The 13,467-nt window shown below is 42.3% G+C and overlaps 1 protein-coding gene and 1 long non-coding RNA gene across 2 annotated transcripts in view; both read right to left on the bottom strand.

Moving 5' to 3' along the window:
- The window catches only part of LOC122933886, a gene marked incomplete at its 3' end in the record, with an annotated part of 272,752 nt that overhangs the window by 167,461 nt on the left and 91,824 nt on the right, over window positions 1–13,467 (bottom strand). The gene's annotated exons all lie outside the window — the stretch shown is intronic.
- On the bottom strand, window positions 8,296–12,758 carry LOC122933926. Its single transcript, XR_006388591.1, has 2 exons — window positions 12,695–12,758; window positions 8,296–9,220 (listed from the first exon to the last, which is right to left on the bottom strand). It is a non-coding gene; the product is annotated as an uncharacterized LOC122933926 (long non-coding RNA).

Genomic DNA, 13,467 nt, shown 5'->3' with positions numbered 1-13,467 from the left:
TCCTTGTACCTGCCATCTCGTGTACCGAACTCTGCCTCCATTGACTACTCTCCAGCCTCATCCTGAATCCTTGTACCTGCCATCCCGAGTACCGACCCAGGAGTGCCTGACTACTCTCTTCCTGCATATCAGGATCATTCATCCATTCCGTCTCCGTGCTACTCTGTTCCTGTGTCGCTGCCATTGGACTCCTTCTCCTCTTCGAGTAACCTCTACAAGCAATTGTGCAGGTAACCTTAACATCGAGACTGCAGCAGAAGAGGAAGCAGGAGGAGCCAGAGACCTTTCTTTGTTTTTGAGGTGTCTACTCCACTGCAGCTCGTGCTTTGCACTTAGATGCCTGGTCATGCAGGTTGTGCTCAGGTTGAGAACGTTTATGCCTCGCTTCAGGCTCTGATTGCACAGCGTGCAAACCACTCATGTCTTGTCATCAGCACATTGTCTGAACAACTGCCACGCCAGGGAACTCCTTGGAGCTGGCTTTGGTGTGCTCGGTCCCTTGTTGCGGTGGGCAGTAGCAGGCGTACTGTCTAGGGGACGGCCGCTCCGCTTTTGCACTGCTCCCTGCTGTGCTGGTGGCTCTATGCGACCACCGCCTCTTCCTCCGAACTACATAGGTCACTCGCATGACCTTGATTCCATGTGGGGTCGAGGACCTCAACATCCTCCACATCATCTTCCACCCAGTATTCACCCCTGCTCTCCTTGTCAGTCTGCACACTTTTGAAAGCCCCAGCAGTTGTCACCTGTGCTTCGTCATCATCCAAGACATCTTGCGATGGTCCTTCCATGTACTCCTCTTAAAACATAAGTGGTTGGGCATTGGTGCACTCAATCTCTTCCACTTATGGGGCAGGGATAGGTGGATGGCCCTGGGAAACCCTGCTAACAGAGTCATCAAAAAGCAGAAGAGACTGCTGCATGACTTGGGGCTCAGACTGCTTTGCTGATTTGCAAGGGGGTGAGGTGAAAGACTGATGGACATCGGCTGCAGTTGCCAACTCTGATCTTTCAGCAGGAGACTGGGTGGGAGACAATGTGAAGGAACTGGAGGCACTTTCAGAAACCCAATCTACTATCGCCTGTACTTGTTCTGGCCTCACCATTCGTAGAGCCGCATTAGGCCCGACCAAATACCGCTGCAGGTTCTGTCACCTACTCGCACTTGAGGAAGGGGTTTCACTTGTGCGTGTAGCTGGCACAGATCGACCATGTCCTCTCCCTGCAACAGGAGCTCCACCAGCAGCACCACGACCTGGGCCACGTCCCTTATTTGATGCTCTCCTCATATTTCTCAAGTTTAGGATCTTGCCTTAAATGGGTGTCTAATTAATAGCAGAATAGAATGACAGTATATAAAGGTTGTATCTCACACGTACAGATGCAGACTAGACCGCAATTATTATTTTTTGCCCAAAACGGGTGTTTGTTTAATAACTGAATATGACAGCAATATATAACCCTTGAATTTCACACGTGCTGATGCAGCAAGGGCATAAAAATTGTGCATTTTGCCCAAAAAGGGTGTTATTAATAAAAGAATAAAAACCCAGAAAATTATGCCTGTATAGAGCTTAAATTGCACACTGACTAATCCTGCAAATGCCCCAGAAATCGCTGAACATCAAACCCAAACTTTTACTGAAATGTTCGGGGTCCAAAAATCCTAAAGTTCGGTACGAACCCGAACTTTACAGTTCGGGTTCACTCAACCCTAGTTATGAGTAGTTAGCCAAGGGATACCCAAAGTTACTGGAAACTTTGGGGAAGCAATCAGTGAAAAATGAATGATTTCGCAGTGGTCAGGTTTAATGAGGACTTGAAGCTTCACAGTCTCATGAGTAACCGGCCCAGATGAAAGTGGTGACCCATCAACAGTTTTCATGTTTATAGGTGCCGTCTTAGTTAACAGCGTAATATTATTTTCATAAACAAAGGTTATGTCCATGAAGTTACCACCGGCCCCAGAGTCTAGCATAGCAGAACAAGAAATCTCATGTGTTTCAGTGCAGATCTTGATTGGCACAATAAAATGAGACTCAGGAGATATTATCTTGTCATCACCCAGAGCTAAAGGAGAAATATCATTTATTTTTGAATGCAAAGGATATGATGTTTCTGGTTTAATCTGTTCTTTTACTTCTGTAACAGCAATTGTTCCGCAAATCTTTTTTGGGCATTTTATAGCATAATGCCCTGACTCCCCACAGTAAAGACAAAGATTTTCTGTAAACCGTCTCTTTTTCTGCTGTAGTTAGAGATTTCCGTAAAGCATCAATCTGCCTTGGTTCAGATATGGACTCAGTGTTTTGCTGAGTTGATTGACTGAAAGAATAGGTAGGTCTATTTCCCAATGCCCAGAGTTTTTCCCTTCTCCTTTCAGAAAGTCTCTGATCAACTTGGATACACAATTGAATAAAGTCCTCCAAATCATCAGGGGCTTCCACTCTAGCAAGCTCATCTTTTACTTGTTCTGGAAGTCCTCGCCGAAACTGGCTTTTCTGGGCTGCTAGATTCCAAGTAGTATCAGCAGCGGAATTCTGCAGTGTATTCAGCAACTGAACGTTTCCCTTGTCGTAGATTGTGGAATTTCAGCGGTGGAACAACGGTTAGGGTCATCAAAGACTTGACTCATAGCAGAGATGAAGCTATTCAATTCATTCAAAAGATCACTATTTGTTTCCACGTATGGTGAAGCCCATGCAAGAGCTTCGTCAGTCAAAAGATTGATGATGAACAATACTTTTTTCTTGTCACTGGTAAAAGGAGCTGGCTGCATTTGAAAATATATGCGGCATTGATTAAGGAACCCCCGATAATGACGTCGATCTCCATTAAACTTTGATGGTAATGGCATGCGTGTATCCCCGGCTGAGCCACGCACATACAAAAGTTTTCTTTGCAATTCAATTATTTCTCTTTGTTGATTTTGTACTAAGCCTTGTAAGTGTGAAATTTTTTCTTGATAGCTGGTACCAAATTCTTGCAGTTCAGAAACTTGTTTCCTCAAGGTTGTCAAAGCGGACTCCAGCAGGAAATATCAACCGCATGGCAAGCAGTGCGAGTCAGAACTAAATAAAGCCTCAGTAATGACCACAAGCTGCACCTGACAAAAGGTGTGGTCATTACCAAAAAACAACACTGCAAGATAAAAACAGAGAGACTGTCAGATACCCTCATGTGCCGCAAGTCTCTCAGATCTTCTCACCTTTGTCATGGGAGGGACTGTGACAACACCTTAAGGGAGCCTTTCTGAAACAACTGTCATGATTAATGCCTGGTTTGCCACCCAATTAAATTCTGGATGGGTTTAAGATGTTGTAAGACAATTGTCAGAAGTGCATGGTTATCTCAGGGGGCTATGTAGAATAACTGCTTAAATTCAAAGTTCTATCTCAGTTTTCTGTGGTCAAAGCCAAGGGCTTACTAGGACCACCTCATATATACAGTGGAGAAAATAAGTATTTGATACAGTGTTGATTTTGAGAATTTTCCCACCTACAAAGAATGGAGAGGTATGTAATTTTTATCGTAGGTACAATTCAGCTGTGAGAGACAGATTCAAAAAAAATTCAGAAAATCACACTGTATGATTAAAAAATGTTTGATTTACATTTTATTGCATGAGATAAGTATTTGATCACCTACCAACCAGCAAGAATTCTGTCTCTCACAGACCTGTTAGTTTTTTTAAGAAGCCCTTCTACTCTGCACTCCTTACCTGTATTAATTGCACCCGTTTGAACTTGTTACCTGTATAAAAGACACCTGTCCACACACTCAATCCATCACACTCCAACCTCTCCGCCATGGCCAAGACCAAAGAGCTGTCTAAGGACACCAGAGACAAAATTGTAGACCTGCACAAGGCTGGAAAGGCTATAGGACAATAGGCAAGCAGCTTGGTGAGAAGGCAACAACTTTTGGCGCAATTATTAGAAAATGGAAGAAACACAAGATGACTGTCCATTTTCGCCGGTCTGGAGCTCCATGCAAAATCTCAACTCGTGGGGAAAGGATGATTCTAAGAAAAGTCAGGAATCAGCCCAGAAGTACACGGGAGGACCTGGTCAATGACCTCAAGAGAGCTGGGACCACAGTTTCAAAGATTACCATTAGTAACACACTACGCCGTCATGAATTAAAATCCGGCAGGACAGGCAAGGTCCCCCTGCTCACGCCAGAACATGTCCAGGCCCGTTTGAAGTTCACCAATGACCATATGGATGATTCAGAGGAGGCATGGGAGAAATTCATGTGGTCAGATGAGAACAAAATATACATTTTTGATATCAACTACACTCACCAAGTTTGGAGGAAGAAGGATGAATACAACCTCAAGAATACCGTCCCAACCATAAAGCATGGGGGGGGGGGACATCATATTTGGGGGTGCTATTCTGCAAAGGGAATTAGACGACTGCACCATATTAAGGGAAGGATGGATGGAACCATGTATCGCAAGTTTTTGGCCAACAAACTCCTTCCCTCGGTAGCAGCATTGAAGATGGGTCATGGCTGGGTCTTGCATGCATAACAATGGCCCGTAATACAAAGCTAGGGCAACTAAGTAGTGGCTCTATAAGAAACATTTCAAGGTCCTGGAGTGGCCTAGCCAGTCTCCAGATTTTAACCCAATCGAAAATCTTTCGAGGGAGCTGAAACTTAATGTAGCCCGGTGACAGCCCCGACACCTGAAAGATCTTTAGAAGATCTGTACAGAGGAGTGGGCCAAAATCCATGCTGCAGTGTGTGCAACCTGGTCAAGAACTACAGGAAACGTCTGACCTCTGTAACTGCAAAGGTTTCTTCATCAAATATTAAGTTCCGTTTTTCTATTGTATCAAATACTTATTTCATGCAATAAAATGCAAATTAATTATTTACAAATTATACAATGTGATTTTCTGGATTTTTTTATTCTGTCTCTCACAGTTGAAGTGTAACTACGATATAAATTACAGATCTCTCCATTCTTTGTAGGCAGGAAAACATGCAAAATCACCAGTGTATCAAATACTTATTTTCCCCATTGTATAGGGGCAGGGGCATTTATCATTGTAGGTGTATTTGAGTCCTAGTTTCTATATTAGAGTCCTGCACCTGCCCCAAACTTATAAAAAAGTCACCTAGTAATAATAATGTGGAGCAGACTGGGACATGCAACAATTCCCTGAACCGACATAAAAACACACTCCAAGCTCCCAGAACACGTCAGTAGCAATGGCCCAATCTGGCAGTAATCCAGACCACATGGCTGCAGTGTTTGCGAATGCGTACAGTCTAAGGGCTCATGCACATGACCGTATGTATTTTGTGGTCCGCAAAACACAGATCCGCAAAAAATACAGATGACGTCCATGTGCATTCCATATTTTGCAGAATGGAACAGCTGGCCCCTATACTTGTCCGTAATGTGGACAATACTAGGAGTATTTTGTTGTGGAACGGACATATGGAAACGGAATGCACGCGGAGTAACTTTTTTTTTTTATGGACCCATTGAAAAGAATAGTTCCGCACACGGTCCGCAAAAAAACTAAACGGGAACAGAAATAAAATACATTTGTGTACATGTAAGGGGGGGCATTTATCATGGGGGTAATATCTAAAGTCAGTTTCTCATGAGGCTGGGTTGGAGTACTTTGTATAGAAATACTACTCCAGTTTTTCTAGTTGCACATTATGAACCTGCCTTAAAAGTGGTGTAAGCAGAGAACATAACCTCTTTTGTACTCCAAAACCAAAAGTGGGGCCAAAAAGGGCCGAGGTCAAAATGGCACAAAATTTGGTGCAAGAGTAAAGCATGCAACATCACGTCAACATTTCATTATCAAAATACTGGTCACCAGATCTGATAAATTAAAAATATACATAAAGAAGTCTACGTGAAGATAACGCTACACCTCACTAGAATTCACTATAAAAAAATACCCTTAATAGGAGCTAAATGTCAGAATATTATTATCTTTTTTTTCCTAAGGGAAAACATGTTTGTTAATAAGCATGTCCTGACTGCGCACACGTGCAACATGACAGACCATGAGGGGCACTCTGGAATTAACAGCGCCCGTGACCTTGGATGTGACTGTTAGGAGGAACTCCACTTCCACACTTTACTAAAGCATTAGACTATTGAGGAGTGAAGTGACCCCCAAATATGTCCGTACACAACGCCGCCAGCATCCATCCAGTAAGGCTGAAGGAACGCCCCGGGTACAGATGCACAGCAATCCAATGAAGATGTTGCTTTCTAGCATAAGATAGGTAAACCTCTAGCACACTGGCCTTCAATGGTCACACAGCAGAGCGGTACTTAGAGGGTGTGGGTACGTTTAGAGTAGCAAGGAACAAATTATTTTAAGATTTAATATAACAGAGCTAAAAGTTACAAAATGATGACAAAAAGGGACATACTGATAATCAAACAGTACAGAAATAGAATGAGGATGAAATAATGGATGGCATACCAGTTAGATCGGTGAGGGATCTACACTGGGATAACAGTGGAAAGTTGGCCAGACTTACACTAGGTGTATCCCCAGGAATCTGAACCAGGTGTGGTTTACAGTAGACTTAGACAGCCTCCTTCACCATCCTTTTTGTCATTGACAGGAGGCTGGCCAATTTGAATGCAAAAAGTGAAAGGTTTTATGGCATAATTCTTTTAGGTGTCCGTGAGTAGGATAATGGGACCACCAAGGTTTGCAAATTTTTACCAACCCAGGCATACCAAACACAAATATAAAATATTAATCAGGCCAACCAATATATAATTTGGTAGTTTTCCTCAGGCAAAAAATCCTGGTTCATGGGCTTGGAACACGCTGACTTACAGTGATGACATCATTTGACCATGGGACTTCCATTCCAATATTATAATCAATCACATTTATCATCATTACATTCACACAGAGAAAGCTTCATTCCAACAACTCCTTTTTGGTGGGTTATTTTTGTGTCAATGAGTGTATAAAGTTATTTACTTGGTGATCCCTGAGCGCTACTTGTATTTTCCTCTCTTTGTGAGAAACCCATCAAGGAATGTCAGTATTAAGTCAGAGCAACTGGACTGGTATTTCACAAGTCATCCGACTGTCTTTGTAAATTACAATACCTTATATGAGAAATCTCCGACACTAGTGATTCATGGTTCAGCCATGGAGGTAAGGTGTTGATGGCATTTGCATTACTGATGTCATTAGGTGTAATTGTACTGCATCAGGAGAGGTGTTAGGACAGCATTGTAAGTGGCAGTGTATATTGCCGGAGATTTCTTGTACAAGCCATTCTATACGAGAAAGGAATTCAGATGACCAGTGAAAAGTCTTCGAGAAAAAAATACATGTCCAGTTGCTCTGATTTATTACTACTGATATATCATGACCTAGATGAATGAAGACCTCCACAGACCGCCAAGGAAGATATGAGATGTATAACTGACTGTGCATGATCTCTATGGGAGAGTAGGCAATAAAAGCTCCATTGGAAGAGACCAATAGACAGTAAGGCCTCATTCACACTTTTGTATTTCGGTCGGTATCTTGTATCAGTATCTGTAAGCCGTAACAGGGAACGGAATAAAACAGAGAAAGGTATAATGGAAAGTCTTCCATGTTCGGGAGCTACTCCTAATTATATCCTACAGATACTGGTGTAAGATACTGACCAGAATACACAAGTGTGAATGAGGCAAAGAGAAGGAAATGGAAGGAAATAGAAGATCTGGGTTTTTAACAAATTATTGTCAACTCAAATTGTTATTTTTCCCCATCACCTTTATCTTGATATATTGTATTAATGAAGATCAAATACCCATTCCATATGTCCACATAGGTTACATAAAAGTCTACAGGAGGTGTCCTTCCGTTTCTCACTGTGTCCCTCTGGATTCTCCTGCAGTGCTGGAGGAGGTATGAATACGGTAAGAAGCAAGGTTCATGGGGACAATCATCTTCACTGCTCTGACCGTAAACAACGCTCTTCTTCGTCATTTTTCTCATATCCACAATACTTTTCCTCCATGGATCCTGGTCACTGTAGACCTCAGGGTAATATAATTTGGGTATTTGGCAGACCCAGGGTAATTCCACAGAAAAATATACTCTCATATAGCCTGTTCAATGCATGGAAACACTTCCCACATTCCAAACAATAATTTAATTTCTTCTATTTGTGAATTCTCTAATGAGTTTAAAATTCTGTTTTTCTTTTTCACATAAAGAAAATCAAAGTGGCTTCTCTCCTGTGTGAACTTTCTCATGTGAAACAAGACCTGACTTTTTTGTAAAACAGTCACCACATTTGGAGCATATAAATGTTTTTTCTTCTGTGTGACTTATCTGATGCACCTTGAGGCTCCCTTTAAAAAGAAAACATTTCCCACATTCTGCACATGAATACTGCTCTCCTATGTGACTCTTCTCATGATCAACAAGCAGTGGTTTATATATAAAACCTTTCCCACATTTTGAACATAAATACGGCTTCTTTATCTTTACTTCGTGACTTCTCTCATGATCAGCAAGCTGGGATTTATATAAAAAACCTTTCCCACATTTTAAACATAAATGCGGCTTCTCTCCTTTGTGCCTTTTCTCATGTTCAGTAAGCTGTGATTTAAATACAAAACATTTCCCACATTTTAAACATGGATACGGCTTCTCTCCTGTGTGAATTTTCTGATGTTTAGCAAGATCTGATTTATATCTAAAATATTTCCCACATTCGGAACATAAAATTTTTTTCTCCCTTGTGTGATTTTTCTGATGTATAATAAGACTTGTCTTTTTTGTAAAACATTTGCCGCATTCTGAACATGAATACGACGGCTCTGCTGTGTTAATTCCCTCATCTTTCATGACTTGCGATTCATACATAAAACCTTTACCAAATGTTGAACATGAATATGGCTCCTCTCCTGTGTGACTTCTTCTGTGTGCATATAGACCTGAGATGTCTGTAAACTGTTTTCCACATTCCCCACACTGAAAATTTGTAGCCTCTTTGGGCCCGGTACTTGTGATAACAATCTGTGATTGGTCAGGAGAAGGTTCCTTATTATTAGGATCATTATATGACAGATCTGGTCTGTGAAGTCCTGGATGGACATTACAGGTAATGAGGTTTTCTCCTGAAGAGCCATGCCCGATATCTTCATCTTCTCCTTTATAATTTAGTGATAATATGAAGTTTCCCTCAGAGATTATACTGGGATTTTCTGTTAGGATTAAAAAGACATTATGTGTTTTCTTTCCAAACAGTAAAGAAGACAATTCTAGAAGCTTCCTATCAGACTGTGTGCAGTTTTTGATGTAGTTTTTATGTCAAAAGAAAGGAGAAGTACAAGTCCTTCCTTTATATTTCCCATTTATATGAATCCTTTCTTGGCTTTGGCACAAAATACTGAATCAAAAACTGAACTAAAAGAAATTCATTTGTGGTTGTGTCCTTATAATTATAATGGATGGATGATAAAGTCCAGGACTCTGCTCTACACTCACTGATCACTTCTATTACATAAACCCAGACCTGAAAACATTCAGAAATCTGAGAATCCCACCCTTCTCTGACAATCAGGCCTGACCTCTGCCAGCACAGTTGGTCCTTAGATATCAAGTGGGGATGATTTCAATACAATAACCTAAACTCTTCATGAACGGCCTATTTTAGACCTTACAGGGGTTGTCCACTCCTTTATAATGAATAGCCTATCCTCAGGCTGGGCCTCCAGTATCTGATTGTCAGGGGTCCCACACACCTCTGATTAGGTCCATCCATTGTGCGTTGGACAGAGCTGGTTCCTGTAGTGCTGCTACTATTGAGATGAATGGAAGCAGCACTGCAGTAACCGGCTTCGTCCACAGACTGAGCAGTGTAGTTCCAGCGCTGACTTCCTGCACCGGAGCTACTGCAGAACAGCTGACCAGCAGGGGACAAGGTGTTGGATCCCCACCAATCAGATAGTGAAGGTCTATCCTGAGGACAGGTCATCACTTGTAAAGGAATAGACAATCCCCTTATTTGCTGTAAAAAAAAAATTAAGTTTATTTTATTTATTTTTTTAGAAAATAGCAATAGATAAAAAGGGTCAATCCATAAAAGTAATACAATTCATTGACATACAGTCGTGGCCAAAAGTTTTGAGAATGACACAAATATTAGTTTTCACAAAGTTTGCTGCTAAACTGCTTTTAGATCTTTGTTTCCGTTGTTTCTGTGATGTAGTGAAATATAATTACTCGCACTTCATACGTTTCAAAGGCTTTTATCGACAATTACATCACATTTATGCAAAGAGTCAGTATTTGCAGTGTTGGCCCTTCTTTTTCAGGACCTCTGCAATCCGACTGGGCATGCTCTCAATCAACTTCTGGGCCAATTCCTGACTGATACAACCCATTCTTTCATAATCACTTCTTGGAGTTTGTCAGAATTAGTGGGTTTTTGTTTGTCCACCCGCCTCTTGAGGATTGACCACCAGTTCTCAATGGGATTAAGATCTGGGGAGTTTCCAGGCCATGGACCCAAAATGTCAGCGTTTTGGTCCCCGAGCCACTTAGTTATCACTTTTGCCTTATGGCACGGTGCTCCATCGTGCTGGAAAATGCATTGTTCTTTACCAAACTGTTGTTGGATTGTTGGAAGAAGTTGCTGTTGGAGGGTGTTTTGGTGCCATTCTTTATTCATGGCTGTGTTTTTGGGCAAAATTGTGAGTGAGCCCACTCCCTTGGATGAGAAGCAACCTCACACATGAATGGTCTCAGGAGGCTTTACTGTTGGCATGACACAGGACTGATGGTAGCACTCACCTTTTCTTCTCCGGACAAGCCTTTTTCCTGATGCCCCAAACAATCGGAAAGAGGCTTCATCGGAGAATATGACTTTGCCCCAGTCCTCAGCAGTCCATTTACCATATTTTCTGCAGAAGATCAAGCTGTCCCTGATGTTTTTTGGGAGAAAAGTGGCTTCTTTGCTGCCCTTCTTGACACCAGGCCATCTTCCAAAAGTCTTGGCCTCACTGTGCGTGCAGATGTGCTCACACCTGCCTGCTGCCATTCCTGAACAAGCTCTGCACTGGTGGCACTCCGATCCCGCAGCTGAATCCTCTTTAGGAGACGATCCTGGCGCCTGCTGGACTTTCTTGGACGCCCTGAAGACTTCTTAACAAGAATTGAACCTCTTTCCATGAAGTTCTTGATGATCCTATAAATTGTTGATTGAGGTGCAATCTTAGTAGCCACAATATCCTTGCCATTGAAGCCATTTTTATGCAACACAATGATGGCTGCACGCGTTTCTTTGCAGGTCACCATGGTTAACAATGGAAGAACAATGATTTCAAGCATCACCTTCCTTTTAAAAGGTCAAGTCTGCCATTTTAACCCAATCAGCCTGACACAATGATCTCCAGCCTTGTGCTCGTCAACATTCTCACCTGAGTTAACAAGACGATTACTGAAATGATCTCAGCAGGTCCTTTAATGACAGCAATGAAATGCAGTGGAAAGTTTTTTTGGGGATTAAGTTAATTTTCATGGCAAAGAAGGCCTATGCAATTCATCTGATCACTTTTTATAACATTCTGGAGTATATGCAAATTGCTATTATAAAAACTTAAGCAGCAACTTTTCCAATTTCCAATATTTATGTAATTCTCAAAACTTTTGGCCATGACTGTACATCTGTAATGTAATGCCATTCTGTCAAAGCACAAGTCACTGAAATGTAATGCCATTCTGTCATACAAACCAGTCGGACTAAGGCTACTTTCACACTTGCGTTCAGAGTGTATCCGTCTGGGGTCTGCCTAGACAGATCCGCTCATATAATGCAGACGATGGGATCCGTTCAGAACGGATCCGTCTGCATTATATTTTAGAAAAAAGTCTAAGTGTGAAAGTAGCTCAGATGGATCCGTCCAGACTTTACATTGAAAGTCAATGGGGGACGGATCCGTTTGAAAATTGAGCCATCCCCATTGACTTACATTGTAAGTCTGGACGGATCCGTTTGCCTTCAAACGGAACTCACAGGCGGAGCCCCGAACGCTAATGTGAAAGTAGCCTAAGTCAGATGACTAGCAAAAGGTCTACAAGAAAAAAAATATAACAAGTCCAGTTCTTCTGACTTACCACTACTGATATACCATGACCAAGATGAATGAGAACCTTCACAGAAAGCTCCGTAAGGCTTGTGGCTGTACCAGGTTACTACAGCACAGCTGCCCTTAACTTTAATGGCAGCTGAGCTGCAGTAACCCAGCAGAGCCACTGCACTTTGAACGGCGCTGTGTTTCCAATTTCATTAAAGGTGCTAGATCCTTCAAGGAACAGCTGACCGTGAAGGAGTGGCAATCAGACCTTTACCGATCAGATAATAATGCCATATGCTGAGGATAACCCATCAATATCAAGAGCCTGGAAAACCCCTTAAGGTGTTTAAACTGAATTTCCTCAGACCCTGGGCATCACTGCAGCCGTTCATCGCAGCCGGCGTGCCTCCAAAACCTGATGCTAAGCCGAGTGTCCAGCCTGGAGCATGAGAGGATGGAGAGAAGAGCTCGGAGAAGATTTCTCCTGCACTGTACATAACACAGGGTTCACTGCCCAGAGTGCTACTTTACTGCAGCTGTAAGGTGGAGCCTCACCTGAAGAAACCTCCCAATTCCCTTCCTCCATTCATGATTCCATACCTGTGGTCACATGGACTGGAATGTCCTCCTCCACCTCACTCTTACACGGGGGATCACCCATCATCCGCTCTTCTTCATCCTCCACTTTAATATCAGTCACATCTTCCCCCTGATTTGTCATCTGTAACAATTCAGGACAATACAGCAGACAGGTGGGAAATCTAACAGATCCACATAAGAGACCCCCACAATCTATGACCCCTCTATGGCTGCAGGACCCCCTATATAGATGTGTATAGGACTCAGCTCCATCTACCTGATGGTTCTCTGGGAGCTTCTCCTCTGGACAGTCCTGGGAATACAGAGGACAGGGACATCTCTCGGGGGGATTTCCTTCTATGAGTCCATCTGTAGGAAACACACAGGGACAGGAGACATTATTACATGTGATGATAAGATGATGGGAGTAGCATCCAGGGGGCCCTCAATGCAGACAATTCTTACACTGATGAGCGCTACATAAATCCATCTCTTCTTCTTCATCTTTAACCTCAACTTTAATATCTATCAGATTTTCATCCTAAACAAGAAAAATGTAAATTGATCTTTGGTCCAATCACTTTCTGGTCAGATTCTGATGAGACATCAGCTCCATCTACCTGATGGTTCTCTGGGAGCTTCTCCTCTGGACAGTCCTGGGAATACAGAGGACGGGGACTTCTCTCGGAGGGATTTCTTTCTATGAGTCCATCTGTATGAAACACAGGGACAGGAGAGATTATTACATGTGATGATGAGATAATGGGAGTAGTATCTATGTGATCTTTACACTT

This window comes from Bufo gargarizans, chromosome 4, assembly GCF_014858855.1.
Source record: "Bufo gargarizans isolate SCDJY-AF-19 chromosome 4, ASM1485885v1, whole genome shotgun sequence".
NCBI classification, from domain to species: Eukaryota; Metazoa; Chordata; class Amphibia; order Anura; family Bufonidae; genus Bufo; species Bufo gargarizans.
The sequence above is the reverse complement of the archived record's forward strand: the minus strand, read 5'-3'. Positions and strand labels throughout refer to the sequence as shown.